This window comes from Humulus lupulus, chromosome 4, assembly GCF_963169125.1.
Source record: "Humulus lupulus chromosome 4, drHumLupu1.1, whole genome shotgun sequence".
NCBI lineage: Eukaryota > Viridiplantae > Streptophyta > Magnoliopsida > Rosales > Cannabaceae > Humulus > Humulus lupulus.
This window is the reverse complement of record NC_084796.1, coordinates 175,963,646-175,980,200: the sequence shown is the minus strand read 5'-3', so window position 1 is coordinate 175,980,200 and position 16,555 is coordinate 175,963,646.

The window sequence follows — 16,555 nt, the reverse complement described above, 5'->3', positions numbered from 1 at the left end:
CCTCATAGGACAAGTCTGTTTGCAACACCAAGTCCTCATACTTCAACACATGTGTTGTATTAGAAACATACTGTAACGACCCAAATTCGCAAATAAGGCTTAAGGGCCTTGATTAGTGTGCCTGGAGGACATAATGGGAATTATATGTGATTTAATGATTTAAAGCATGTTTTATGGCTATTAGAATATTTGAGATGCATGGCTATGTGTATTAGTATGCATGTAGGCCCTGATTAGTTTAGAAAGGGCATAATTGTAATTTTGGCCCGTTGAGGGCATAACTGTATATATATGCGATAATTGTTGAGACCACATTATTATGTGGATATATCTGTGATCTGTGACTCGAGACGATCCTAGTGAGCAGATTAGCGAAAAAGTCACAGCGGGGATCTATACCCGGCTCGGGGCGAGCCTAGGGGTATAAATGGGAATTTAGAGAATATATTGAGGTTAATTTTGATAATGAGGAATATAATTGGTGATTAATTAGGTATCGGGAAGTAAGAGATAAATATTAGAGACATTCGAGGAATTAGCGGGAATTGGGGTGAAATGACTAAAATGCCCTAGATGCACTTAAAGGTTTAAAATTAAGAGGGAGGGCATTATGGTCAATTAGCTTACAAGAGATAGGTATGCTGAGGCTTTATGCTTAGTGGAAATTGTAGAGTAATGTAGAAGTCTGAGGAAGGAAAGAAAAGAAGGAAAAGAAAGAAAAAGAAAAAGAGAGAAAACAGAGCAGTTTTTCGAAAGGGTCGGTTTGTGGTTCTCTCACCATTTCTCTTCAATTTTCTCGGAGCAAGACTCAGAAGGGAGCTAGGTTAGGCTGAGCAACAAGAGTACTAAGCTAAGCTTGAAGGGCTAGCAAAGGATTAGCAAGAACACATCAATATTTGAGGTAAGTCTTTAGAGCTTTTAGTTTCTGGTTTGGCCTGTTTAAGCTATGGTGTCTAAGCTGAGTTGATGGGAACTTTAGGGGAATTCAAGCCAAGGTTTGAGAAGGATCAAGCTAAGGAGGTCTAGAGGCAACTTAAGGTCAAATTTCCATCAAAGGTATAAATTCTGAGCTTTAAACTTTGAAGTTTTGACTGTGTTTTGCTGAGTTTCTGAAGTCTATGAGCAACTATGGTGAATTTTGAGATTAGGGATGCATGTGATTGGGTTTTGAGTATTTGGGATGCTTGGGATGAGTGGAGTGTGTTAATAAGCTTGTTTTTAAGTTTGGTGAAGGTTTGGAGAATTTTGGTTAAGTTTGGCTCTGGGAAATCGCAGGAAGGGAAAATGTGGTGTTGGCTGTTTGTGACTAGCGCTACAACGCTAGCCTTTCGGCGTTGTAGCGCTAGGCCATGCTTTCTGGGGGATTTTGGTTCTGCTTGTAGCACTGTAGCGCCCTCCTTAGAGCGCTGTAGCGCTGCCCTATTTCCAGAAAGGGACTTTAGGGTTATTTACAAGGGTTTTTGACCAAGGGTTCGGGGTTCGATTCCACCACCCTGTTTGGTGGAATTAGGACTTCCCATGGGCTCGGGATTGGTCCCGAGGCTAGGTTTTGGACTTGAGGTTTGGTGATGACTTTGACCTATGGTTGTTATTAGGTGAGCACTAGGGCTCGAGAGGGATCATGCTCGAGGAGTCAAGTGATCAAAGCTAGCGAATCTAAAGGTAAGAAAAATGCACCTGGTTATATGTTTGTGATGGGACTAAGTGCTCCTGATATCTGTATAATGTCAATGATGGTATTATGCCATGGGACATGTGATAGCGGCCTAAGGGTGCCGTACACAATATTTGCGCACAGGGTGCGGCTTTGCCACTGGTAGCCGAGGATAGCTTAATATTCACTGAGCTCAATTTAAGCGGGCCGGAGTCAGTGGGATAACGGAGGGTGCGACCTGAGGGCGCTAACCCTAGTTATCATTTGTAAATTGATATGTTTAGTATGCTGAATACTTGGTTATTCTGAATGTGTATGTGGTTGTGAACATGTTTATGCAATATGAGATATTGAATTGGCTGTTGATTGCTTATGCTCTGTTGTTGTGTTTTCTTGCTGGGCCTTGGCTCACGGGTGCTACGTGGTGCAGGTAAAGGCAAAGGCAAGTTGGACCACCCTGAGATGGAGAGCTGCGGGGTTGAATGTACATAGCCAGCTGTTCGGTCGCCATGGCCGAGGAGTGGATTAGGACAGAGATTGCATAATTGTCTGTTTTGCCTTAATATGACTACTATTGTGTTTAATTCCTAAATCTTATGTAAATGGTTTAATCTTAATATTTTTGGGATCCCGTGTAAACAGGAAATGTTTCTTTATAAGAAATATGACTTTTAAGACCAAAATCTTTTAACCCTAGTTCTATAATAGCTTCGGTAAGACGATTTTAACTAAATGACTTGATTAGGAAGTCTAGCACTTTTATAAACACACAGTGTAACGGTCTTGGCTATCCAGGGCGTTACACATACTTTCGCAACATGGAGACATGAAACACATTATGAACTCCTGATAGTGACGGTGGCAAAGCCAGTCTATAAGCCACCTGTCCAATCCTCTCTAGGATCTCAAAAGGTCCAACATACTGAGGGCTCAACTTGCCATTCACTCCAAACCTCCTCACACCTCTCAATGGTGAAACTCGTAGAAACACGTGGTCCCCCACCTGGAACTCCACGTTCCTACGCTTAGGATCAGCATAGCTTTTCTGTCTACTCTGCGAAGCAAGCATTCAAGCTTGAATCTTCTCAATAGCCTCATTAGTCTTCTAAACCATATCTGGGCCCAAATACCTTCTCTCACCCATCTTATCCCAGTGAATGGGTGATCTGCACTTTCTTCCATATAACATGTCATAAGGAGCCACTCTAATCGTGGACTGATAATTGTTGTTATATGAAAATTCAATCAACGGAAGATACTTACTCCAAGATCCCTCGAAGTCAATCACGCATGCCCTAAGCATGTCCTCCAATACCTGAATCGTCCTCTCATATTGTCCATCAGTCTGAGGATGAAAAGTTGTGCTAAACTTCAATTGAGTCCCCATGGCTCTCTGTAGAGCTCCCCAAAACTTGGAGGTAAAGATAGGGTCTCGATCAGATATATTAGACTTTGGAACCCCATGGAGATAAACTATCTCCCTCACATACAGCTCTGCATACTGTTCCACTGAATAAGTCGACCTCACTGGTAGAAAATGAGCTGACTTGGTGTATCTGTCCACTATCACCCACACCGAGTCATGTAGTCCAACTGTCCTAGGTAATCCTCCTACAAAATCCATCATAATATCCTCCCATTTCCACTCTGGGATACCCAAAGGCTGAAGCTGTAACGCCCTACTTCCTTAGAGCCGTTACTAAGTGAGTTTTAAGACAAAACAGTGCAATGAACTCGCTAACCGAGGTTTTGAAACAAAAGTGTGACTAATAAAAGTTAAGGCTGTAATCTTTGAAAATGCGTTGACTTAATAAAAACTTCTAGTATTAAACAATTGGGATCCCAAAGTAAGGTTTGAAAACTATTTACATCTTGAAATAAGTTTACAGTTGATCAGTTTTAAAAATCATAGATTATTACAGCCATTTTCAAATAAACCCCCAACCAAAGCAGTCGGGCAGGACAAACATGTACGCGTCGCTTCACGCTCTCCGTACTCATGGTTGGTTGACTCAGTCATTGCCCTTACCTGCAACACGGAGCACCCGTGAGCCGAAGCCCAGCAAGAAAACTCATGCAGAACATAACATACACAATTTATACAGTTTATCATAACAGATAATCCACATATAAACAAGTCAACCATTAGACTAAGCAAACACGGCCATGCCGCCCCTGAAACCTTACCGAAGCCTGGGGTCTCGGTCCTCACCGTAGGGATAACACACGTATCCCCTGGGTCCTACCCTGACCATAAGCATCCCATGTGCTAGGTGTTACTTCCGGCTCCGCTGCCGTTCTCGGCCTTGCCGCCCTCGGCCATAGCCGTTCATTTCACTATAATCACATATAGCATAAATCAAACAACATTCAAACAATTATCAATACATTTAAGTCTACACCCTAACATGTAATGCAATATAGGGCCATGCCCGACAATCATCTCATCATGCAATATAGGGCCGTGCCCCGCAATCACACTATGGGCCCACGCCCTATCCTATGGGTGTTATAGTTTTCTTACCTGTATCCCGAGCTTCACAATGCACCAAAGTCACGAGCACGGTCCTCTAGCACGAGCCTCTCCAATAGCCTAGTCACAACACACATAAAACAGTTTTTAATACTAACCAACCCAAAACCACTTCCCGGGACCAATCCCGCACTCTCGGGACCTCTAAAACCTTAAAACAATACCCCGGAGACGTCCCTCGAACCCCCGGAGCAAAGGCCTAAAATTGCCAAAAATGATAACTTGAAATTGGCCTTGTGCTGCGGCACAACTTTCTTGTGCCGCGGCACCCAGCAAGTCAGGGGCACCACGCCGCGGCACGCAAAAACTGTGCCGCGGCACGCCTTCGCAGGCCCAGAATTCTGGGTTTTCCTTCGCGTTTTCACCGAGTTAAAACCTTCCCAAATCATACCAAACCAATACCCAAACCCCAAAATCAATTTAAGACTTTAAATGGACCATCTAACAACCCATAAACACTAGATTCAAGCTCAAAACACAATCACACTCACAAATCCACCCAATTGATTTCAACTTAAGAAATCTAAACCCAAAACCTTGAAAAGCTTAACTCAAGCATTAAATTCCTCAAATCAACACAGAAAACAAACTTAAGTGTGTATAAAATCCATACCTCAAGTGAAGAATCCTCCCAACAAGCTTCCTTGATCTCCTCCTAAGCTCCCAAATCAGCCCTTCTACCCTTCTTCTTCTTTTCTTTTTGCTTGCCCTAGCTCTTCTTTCTCCTCCTCTTTCTTCTCTTCAATTTCTATCAAAGCATCAAGTGACCCCAAATGCCCAAACCGTGTACCCCTAAAACCCAGCTGAAAATTGTAAATTACCCTTGCGAAATGACCATGCTACCCCTCCAAATAATCCTTTCCCAACTAAGTCCTCAAGGGCACTCTAGTCCTTTCACTAATATTGCAATTCTACCATTTCTTTCACCTAACTTGTTACTCTCAGCAGTAACTAATGGTTACCCAGGTTACTCAATCACCAATAACCATTACCCGCTAAATCTCAACTTAGCCATAAAATTCCCGAGGTACCCCTAGGCTCCTCCCGAGCCGGCTATAGAATTCCCGTTGTGACTCTTAAGTTAAATTTGCTCTCTAGGACCGTCTCGGCACGTGCATCACAATAATAACACCACACTCACGTGGTACAATTCACAGAATGCAAATATCACATATATGCCCTCAGCGGGCTAAAATTACAATTAGGCCCTTCTAACACGATCCGGGCCTATATGCATACTAATATACATAGTCATGCATCTCAAATAAACAAATAGTCATATAACATGCTTTAAATCATAATCATGCATTAAACTCATAAAATCACACATAAATTCCATTATGCCCTCCAGGCACACTAATCAAGGCCCTTGAGCCTTATTAGCGATTTTGGGTCGTTACAGAAGCAATCCCGTTGGTCGCTGATGCTCAGCCTTAACCTGCTGACATGTCAAAGATCTAGACACATACTCTACCACATCCTTCTTCATCCCCAGCCACCAATACAATGACCGCAGATCCTGATACATCTTCGTGGTACCTGGATGAAGTGAGTATGGCGTAGTGTGAGACTCATCTAGTATCTCTCCTCCCTGATATCGAAGCAAACCTGTCTCAGAAACTGAATAATCCTTAGCTGTCCCTGCTAAGACCTGCTGCCTAACTTCCTGCAACTGCACATCTATCAACTGACCCTCCTTGATCCGCTCTAATAGGGTCGACTGCAAAGTGATATTGGCTAACTGGTCTACCACCAGTTCTATCCTTGCCCTGACCATCTCATCAGCTAATTCCCTCGAGATTTGGGTGGAACTATACAACTGTCCTGGGCCCCTCCGACTCAACGCATCTGCCACCACGTTGGCTTTCCCAGGGTGGTAAAGGATGTCACAGTCATAATCCTTAACCAACTCCAACCAATTTCTCTGCCTCATATTCAAATCCTTCTGGGTAAAGAAATACTTCAGACTCTTATGATCAGTGTATATCTCGCACTTCTCCCCATACAGATAATGACGCCACACCTTCAGTGCGAATACCACTGCTGCTAACTCCAAATCATGAGTCGGATACCGCTGCTCATACTCCTTCAGTTGTTGAGATGCATAGGCTATAACTTTCTCATTCTGCATCAACACGCAGCCTAAACCCATCCTCGATGCATCACAATAGACCACAAACTTTCCTTCCTCCGAAGGAAGACTCAACACAGGTGCAGAAATAAGTCGTCGCTTCAACTCTTGAAAGCTGTTCTCACACTTCTCTGACCAAACAAACTTCTGATTCTTCCTTGTCAACTCTGTCATTGGTGAAGAGATCTTTGAGAACCCCTCTACAAATCGCCTATAATAGCCAGCCAACCCAAGGAAACTTCGTATCTCCGAGGCGTTCCTTGGCCTCGGCCAATCCCTTACTGCTTCTACCTTGGACGGATCCACCTTAATCCCTTCTGCCCCAACTATGTGTCCAAGGAAAGTCACCTCTGGCAACCAAAACTCACATTTCTTAAACTTAGCATACAATTGATGCTCTCTCAACCTCTGAAAAACCTGCCGGAGATGCTGCTCATGCTCTACCTCTAAACTAGAGTATACCAAGATGTCGTCGATGAAGACAATGATGAACTGATCCAAGAAGTCCTTGAACACCCTGTTCATCAAATCCATGAAAGCTGCTGGGGCATTGGTCAGACCAAAAGACATAACCAAGAACTCATAATGCCCATACCGTGTCCGGAAGGCCGTCTTCGGTATATCCTCATCCTTGATTCTCAGCTAGTGATAACCAGATCGAAGATCAATCTTTGAGAACACCGTCTTTCCCTGCAGCTGGTCGAACAAGTCATCAATCCTTGGTAGAGGGTACTTATTCTTAATAGTCAACTTGTTCAATTCTCTGTAATCTGTACACATCCTCAAGGTCCCATCCTTCTTCTTAACAAACAACACTGGAGCGCCCCATGGAGAATAACTAGGCCTGATGAATCCCAAATCCAGAAGTTCTTGCAACTGTATCTTCAACTCTTTCAGTTCTGCTGGTGCCATTCTGTACGATGTCTTTGATACTAGTTCCGTCCTCGGTGCTAACTCAATCTCAAACTTAATCTCCCTGCGCGGCGGCAACCCTGGAAGATCCTCAGGGAATACATCTAAAAACTCACACACCAATCTGGTCTCTCCCGGCCCTACCGGCATAAGTCTAGTAGTATCCACTACACTGGCCAGAAAACCTATGGATCCTCCCTGCAACAAGTCTCTGGCTCTCAATGCTGAAATCATGGGTACGCGGGGTCCAGACACCGCACCCACAAAGACAAAAGGGTCCTCGCCCTTAGGCTCAAAAGTAACCATCTTTTTCCTGCAATCAATCGTAGCTCCATACCTGACCAACCACTCCATCCCTAAGATCATATCAAAATCCTCCATGTCTAGCTCAATCAGATCCACCGAAAGTTCCCTACTATCAACCACCACTGCCAGTGCCCTAATCCATCTCCTAGAAACTACCAGTTCCCCTGTAGGCAGTAAAGTCCCAAACCCTGCAGTCCGATACTCGCTAGGTCTACACAATATATCAATCACCCTACTAGAAACAAAAGAATGTGTAGCACCAGAATCAATCAATACTGTAAAAGGAAAGCCAGCACTAGAAAGCTAACCTGTCACTACCGAGGGATTAGCCTCAGCCTCCGCCTGGGTCAAGGTGAATACTCGAGCAGGAGTCAAGCTATCCACCTTTCCTGCTTCACCTTTCTTCACCGTTGGGCAGTCTTTCCTGAGATGCCCTACTGCCCCGCACACAAAGCATGCCTTGGCCCGACACTCACCCAGATGGCGTCTTCTACACCTCGGGCACTCTGGATAGGTCCGCCATGTCTCACCGCCACCCTGATGGCCACCCTGACCACCCCGACCCCTCCTGTCAGGACCAGCAATGGTTGAAGTGTCAGGAGCCTTTCTCTTGAAGTCATTGGGGCCTCCGCCCCTACCTGTCCCTGAATAAGGAGGCACCGCTCTGCGGCCCTCATACCTCACTGCACTCTCCCTCCATATCGTGTTCTCCATATCAAGTCATTAGTTTTAAAACGTGTCACTAAACATGCATGTGCTAGGGTTAAAAAGGTTTTGGTCTCAAAAGACTCGTTTTATATATTTAAACTGTTATATACACGGGATCCCAAAAGGAACTGAGTTAAAAGTTGATTTACAGACTCAAAAAGGAACATAAACAAAGGTTAGCCATACTAAGGCAAAATAAACAATCTGGGTTCTGCGTCCCTGCCTAAACCTCAACCGTGGCGGCTGAGCAGCTGGCTATGTACATTCCACCCACTGAGCTCTCTAATCAAGGCTGATCCAACTTGCCCTTGCCTTTACCTGCACCACGCAGCACCCGTGAGCCAAGGCCCAGCAAGAAAACATGAAATGCAACACAATCAATGATATCAAACAGTAAAATTCACCAAGCATGAACTTTTATTAAATAATACACATAATATCATTAAGCATTTATTCAGAGTCATGGATGCAATAAAACACTTGTAACATTTACATCACATAATAATGAGGGCCGAAAACTTAGGCCGCACCCTCTATTTATCCCACTGACTCCGGCCCGCTTAAACCGAGCTCAGTGCATATTAAGTTGTCCTCGGCTACCAGTGGCCGAGTCGCGCCCTGTGCGCTAGTGTAACCCTTGGCAGCCTTAGGCCGTTGGTTCACTAAATAGCTTGCATGGCATAATACCATCTTCTCAAGCTTTCACAATAGGGAACCCTTAGTCCCGTCACATATATTCAACCAGGTGCAGTTTTCTTACCTTTAATCTTTACGGTTATTGTTTATGGGCAACACTCCTCAAGCACGATCCTTTCCCGAGCCTAAGCTTTTATTACCTAGTCAGAACCAATGCATAGGGTTCCATTAATACTCAAATGTAGGTTTCCAGTTACAAAACTAACTTCCGGGAATCCGATTTCCACCAAGCACGGTGGTGAAATCAATCCTGAGCATACTAGACCACATTCCCATGCCTAAAATCCCCAAAAGTTCAAGTGCACAACTAAGGGCTACGGCCCTTGAAGCGTAGCCACGGTCCTAGCCTCAAACAGAGCCAAGGACCACCCCTGAAAGAGGACACGCATCGCGACCCTTGCATTGGGTGCCGTGGCCCTTGCATTGGGCGCCACGACGCTCACCTTTGGCCGAGCCCCCTTGGCTCATCTCCATCCTAGGGCCGCAGCGCTCTAGAACCGAGTCGCGGCCCTTCCCTTCGAACCCAGAATTCCCACCATTTCTAGGCTTGAAACCTTAGCCAACACCACCCTTAAGCTCCCTACTTCAACACCCAACAATCCCAACACCATTAGCATGACCTAAACAACATAATTCCACAGAAAACCCAGCCTAACACACACTAGAATCCTCTTTTCAATTTCTGAAACTCAAGAGCTATAAACACTCAAACCAGTCATTCAAACCTAAATTAAAACTTCTAAATCATGAATTGAGACTTACCTCTTCTGCTGGACCACTTCACCAAGCCAAAACCAAGCTAATACCCAAGCTTTCCTCCTTAATTCTGTCTTTAAACATCAAAACCATATTTACCTCAAAACCCAACCAAAACTCAGAATTTCTAACCACAGAAAAGGAAATTAAGTGTTTACCTTGGCCCTGATTTAGTTCTTGATTAATTCTTGAGCTAAGCCTCCAAATCCCCACCTCAATTCTCAGAAATTCCCAGCTTGATTCACCAAATTCTCAATGGTTTTCTCTTTGTGTTTCCTTGAATGAGAGAATAAAGAGAAGGGTTGAGAAAGAGTCGGTCTAATATTTCTATCTACTATTTTCCTTAAGTTTTTCTTGCTTGTTAAGTTAATCCCAAGGCTCGGGGTGCCGGAACTGTCCTCGAGGGAAAAATGGTAAAATCCCCCAATATTCCCGCCTAGACTTCCTAACCTCAAATATATCTCCATATATTTATTTTCATAACCCGATAGTCTAATAACTACCCAATACCTGAAATACCCTTGACTTATCTAAAGTCAACCGCTAAGCCCCGTTGTGACCTTTTCCCCGCTAACTAGCTCTTGGATCGCCTTGAGTCGTGCTCTGCGGATCTACCCACATAATAATGTAGTTCTCACAATTACCATATACACTTGTCAGATTAAATCCAATATAGTCACACAAGCATCATTAACCATATAATCATGCATTTAAATCAATAAAGTCATGCAAATCATATTTAACCCAATAATGCCCTCCTGACACACTAATCAAGGCCCTTAAGTCTCATTAGCGAATTTGGGGTTGTTACACTATCAAACCTCAGGGCATACTCTATAACTATCATGCTGCCATGTACCATCCCTGTGAATTCATTCACCTTCGCTTCCCTGATGGCAACATTGTAGTACTTCTGGTTCAATAAATCTCTAAACCCATCCCAACTCAAAGTAGAAGTATCCCTGGTCTGTGATGCCACCTCCCACCAAATACGGGCATCCTCTCTAAGCATATAGGTGGCACAGGCGACCTTGTCATTACCTTCCACCCGCATGAAATCCAAAATCGAATTAATCATACTCATCCACTGCTCAGCCTTCAGTGGATCCGGTCCTCCCTCAAAGGTTGGAGGATGATGTCTCCTGAATCTCTCATAATGTGGCTCCCACCTGTTCCCAACCTCAGGTGGCTATACAACTGGTGCCACAGTAGGTGGCATAATAGGGGCAGCACTCCCTGACGGAGCCTACTGTCTCAGAAGGCGAATCTGCTCCTCTTGACTCTGTAATCGGGCTTGCATATCAGCAAGTATGTAACGACCCAAATTCAGTGTTAAGGCTTAAGGGCCTGGAGTAGTGTGCCTGGAGGGCATGATGGGATTTGGTGTGTGTTTCTATTGAGTTTTATGCATGATTATCATTTAATGCACGTTATATGACTAATTGATTATTTGAGATGCATGACTATGTGAATTAGTATGCATGTAGACCTGATTGTCTTATAATGAGCATGATTGTAATTTGGCCATGTTAGGGCATATCTGTGATAATTGTACTATGTGAATTGTGCCACGTGAGGTGGTGTTTTTATCAGGATGCACGCATCGAGACGGTCCTAGTGAGCCAATTAGTTTAAAAGTCACAACGGGATGTTGTACCCGGCTCGGGAGGAGCCTAGGGGTACTTTGGGAATCTTATAAGTTGAGTTGAGAATGAGTGGTTGGTTATTGGTTATTGGGTAACTTGGGTAACCATTTGTAACTGTGGTGGGTAACAAGTTTTAAGATGGAAAGTGATAGAATTGAAATAGAAGTGTAAAGACTTATGTGCCCTTGAAGGTTTAGTTAGGAAGGATCATTAAGAAGGGGTAAAATGGTCTTTTGGCAAGGGTGATAGACAAAAGGCAGCTGGGATATAGGGGGGCACGGTTTGGAGTATTGGGCATTTGAGTGTCTTGATAAAATTAGAAGAGAAGGAAAAGAAGAGGAGAGAAAGGCTAGGGCAAGCAAGAAGAAGAAGAAGAAGAGAAAGAGAAGTGGGAGTCTAGGAGGGGATCAAGGACTTGTGTGGATTCTTCATTTGAGGTAAAGGTTTTATACATATCTAAGTATGGATTTTGTTTTGATTTAAGGAATTTAAATGCCTAAGCTAAACATTGTGGGGTTTTGGGGTTAGTTGCTGAAATTTAAAATCATAGGAGTGGATCTTGGGTGTGTTGATGTTTTGAATTGATTCTAGTGTTTATAGGGGGTTAGATTGTTCATGTAAAGTTTGGAATGGAGTTTTGTGGTTGAGATATGTGTTTGGGATGGTTTAAGGTGAGGATTAGAGAGTAAAATGGTGGGTTTTTCTGGGTTCGAAGGGTCGAGCCGCGGCATGGTTCTTGGTGAGCTGCGGCCCTTCGAAGAAGTGGTATGCTGATGGAGGAGGGCGGGCCGCGGCATGGCCCAAGAAATGCCGCGGCCCTTACCTGTTTTGGAGCCTTTGGGGGTTCTGTTTGGGGGGCATGCCGCGGCATGGGTGGCCTATGCCGTGGCGCTTAAGGGATTTTGGGATTTTGAGATTTTAGGCTTGGGAATTTAACCTAGGGTGCTCGGGGTTGAGTCTTTTACCATGTTCGGTGAATTTCAACGTTCCGAGTACTAGAGCTTGGCCTGGAAGCTCATTTAAGGTTGTTAAAAGTGTCTTTTGTGTGTTGTGACTAGGATTTCGGGAGGCTCGTACTAGTGGACCGTGCTCGTGATCGTGGTGCATCGGAAAGCACGGAATACAGGTAAGAAAACCGTAACACCTGAGAATAGGGCATAGGCCCACTGTGTGATTGCGGGGGCGCAGCCCTAGATTGTGTTGTGTGCGAATGTGTAATCTTAGATAAATTATTGTATGTTTGAATGGTTATTTCTGAATGTGTTATATGTATGATTGTAATGGAATGAACGGCTAAGGCCGAGAGCGGCGTAGGCCGGGTACGGCAGCGGGGCCGGAAGTAACGCTCAGCACATGGGATGCTATAGCGAGGGTGGGACCCAAGGGATACATGAGTTATCCTACGGTAATGACCGAGACCCCCAAGCTTTGGTAAGGCCTCTGGGGCGGCATGGCCGTGCTTGTTTAATTAATGAATTCCTATTTATCAGTGAATTATGCCAGTGATATTATCTGCTTATGTTATGTGTTATTTGGGTTTTCTTGCTGGGCTTCGGCTCACGGGTGCTCCGTGTGGCAGGTAAAAGCAAGGAGTCAGTCAACCGGCCATGAGTATGGAGAGCATGGGAGCGGCGCGTACATGTTCGGCCTGCCCGACTGCTTTGGTTGGGGGCATTTTGTATATGGCTGTATTTAACCATTCTTTTGATAGCTGATCAAGTGTAAATCTATTTTGGTGTTGTAAACATTTTGTAAACCTTATTTTGGGATCCCAGATGTTTTATATCTAACGTTTTCAATGAAGTTAAACATTTTAAAAGAATACAGCCTTAAACTCTGGTTTAATCACACTTTTGGTTTTAGAAACCACTTTGAGTCAATTAAATGCACAATTTCTGTTTTAAACTCACTTAGTAACGACTCTAAGGTAGTAGGGCGTTACAAAGTATCTGCTGCCAGTTCTCAGGGACTAGCGGAGGGTTCCGACCCTGATCATCATCTCTAACCTCAGACCTTGTGCCGGCTAGTCGTATTGATCTCCTTGGATGCATAGCTATCCAAGTTTATCTGCAATCAATGACTCGGCGGTCAGGCAATGATGACAGGTTAACAGCCTTTCCACAATCCACCATTGAAACTCAACCAACCATATGTAATCAAGATGCAAACCAGCATTTAAACATTCATTCACATGCAGTAGAAATGCTAATAAGCACGCCTCATTATGATCACACAGCAGTCAAGGGCCAGGCCCTATGAGTATCTCATGCTCCCTATTAGTCATAAATATTAAAACATTTATATTTCATTCAAGGATTCAAGCATGTAATCACATATATACATTTACCAAACCCTAAGTCGAGCTTGTCTTTAACGGCGAGTGAACATGCCCAGCCAGTCTTCAAGAACCCTTAAACCTACACGGCTCTCATACCAAGTTGTAACACCATGGATAACCAAGACCGTTACAATGTGTATTTGAAATAGTGCAAGACTTGCTAATCAAGTCATTTGAATGAAAATGTGATCCTAAGGTCAACCATTGGGTTAGGGTTAAAATATTTTGAACATAAACTTTTAATTTTCATTAAAATTGATGTTTAATACATGGGATCCCAAAAACAGGTTATAAGTGATAATTTACAACTCTCAAAAGTTTTATACAACCAAAAGTCACTCTAATGCAAAATACAAATTTTAAGGCTCTGTCCCTGTACTATCTCTCGACAGTGGCGGACGAGCAGCTGAAAATGTACACCTCGCCCCCAGAGCTCTCTAACTCAAGGCTGGTCCAACTTCCCTTTACCTTTACCTGCACCATGTAGCACCCGTGAGCCAAGGCTCAGCAAGAAAACCAAAAGAAACAGAAAACACATGTAGCAATAATGGTATTTGATCAAGCTTAACTCATTCAATTAAACCATAAAACAGAGTACGAATATTCAACTATTCAATGATAAACACATAATCTCAAGTTCACAAATATTCAGGGTTGGCACACTTAGGCTGAGCCCCCTGTTGATCTTGCTGACCCTGGCTCGCTTAGGCCGGGTTGCATTCAGTACGCTTACTGTCAGCCCTAAATCTCTTAGGTCATTCATTCTCGTATATCACACCAATCTTACAAGCACACAGTACAAGCATTCAATAATTGAGAACCTCAGTCCCATTCACAACCACACAAGGGTATAATTTTCTTACCTCGAATTCCGAGCAAAGAATGTTGAAGGGTCCCGAGCACGATCCTCTGTCTCAAGCCTTAGCGATAAACCTAGTCACAGTATCAATGGGCAATCATCAATTCTAAACCCAAATAAATACTTAGGAAACATTAGCTAGCCATCGGGACCTCGATTTCTACTAAGCCGGGTAGTAGAAATCATCCAAAGCGCTTAGGTTCAAACCCCCGAGCAGAACTAATCCCAAAAACCAACCAAGGCTAAAATCCCCAAGGCGGGCTGACCTGGCCCTAGGGGTCGTGGCGCACCCTCAAGACAAAGACACAACCCCCACGCATATATGGGAGGCAGGCCGCGACTTGCCTCCTAAGGTCGCAGCACCTCCTCAAAAATAGAGCCCTCCCACGGCATTCTGGGCATGCGGGCTGCGGCGCCCATGAGCTGGGTCGCGGTGCACCCCCATGTACCCAGCATTTATGGGTTTTCTCCTCATCCTTCCCAGCCTAAAACCTCAAAAATTCAACCAAACCTTCAGCCAAATTCAGAACCAAACCCAAAATTCTTATCCCCCACAACTTAAAAATCATATCCAATCTTATAAACAATTTATACTCTTCCTAACACCCAAAATCAATTTAAGAAATTCACACTCATGCAAACTCAACACCTTAACTTGAACTCAGCAGAATTAAAGAATTTGACTAGAATTATTACCTCAAATTGTATCCTAGTTTCCCCAGCAGTATCTTTGAATGAACTCAGCTTAATCCTTAGGTTCCCCCAGCTGAATTTCCCTGGTTCCAATCTTCAATTCATCGAAATTCCCTCAAGCTTAAGGGAGAGAGGGGGAGAACCGTGAGTGAGAGGGTGTGAGAATAAGCTTAGAGTCTTCCACAGTTTTTTTTATTATTCCCTAGGATTTTACTGAGTATATCCCTTGCTTATTCAAAAGACTATTTTGCCCCTTTAAGCTTATTAGTCCTCTAAGGGTTCCAAGGGGTAAAATGGTCATTCTGCTCCTAGTTCCCGTTAATTCCTCAAGTGTTCTTACTATTAATCAATTAACCCTGTCACGTCCATTTAATTACTGAATATTTATTCATTACTCAATAAATCTCAAAATAGTCTCTAAATTCTTAAAATACCCCTAGGCCTACCCCAAGCCGGGTATTTAAACCCCATTGTGACTATTTCACTAATCCGCTCACTAGGACCGTCTCAAGCCATACACTGCAAATATATCCACATAAATTCACATTTATGCCCTCAATGGACCAAAATTACAATTATGCTCTTATAAGCTATAAAGGGCTCACATGCATATCTAATACTCATAAACATGCATATAATATATTCATATAATCATATTAATCATGCATGCCACATAGTCACGCATTTAACCAATTAAACACATATATAAACCAATTATGCCATCCCAACACGCTTTTCAAGGCACTAAGCCCTATTAGTAATTTTGGGTCCTAACAGATGGCTACTATGAGGAAGATGAAGGGGAATACAAAGATCTCGAGGCTGAAAACCCCGTCGATCCTGAAGAAAAGAATATGAAGGCTAAACAAGAGAATCCAGAGGTGGTCCACCTAAGACAGCATGTCCTGTATTAAGAAGCCAGTATAACTAAACAAAAAAAAGCCACCCCCAAGATGCAAGAGTCCCTCCTCGATCTTCAGGCCTTCATTGTTGCCCAAGGATTGGAAGTCAATCCTTTAGTCGTTCTGCCTCCAAGAACGCAGCCGCCTGTCCCACCTATCAAGACGGGCATACCTAACAACACTATCCCTATCCCTCCTCCGGGACAACATCCCGGAGTCGGCCCATCGAAACCATCTTAGGAGAAAGGAAAAGCCAGAGTGGCTGATCCTATGGGAAAAACAAACCCCCAAAAGAAAGATTCAATGGAGTTTGTGCGAAAATGTGATAAGTGTCAGAGGTTTTCCAAGATCCCACGCGCAGCTCCTAACGAGTTAAAGCAGATGCAAAGTCCATGGCCCTTCGCAGTATGGGGTATCGACT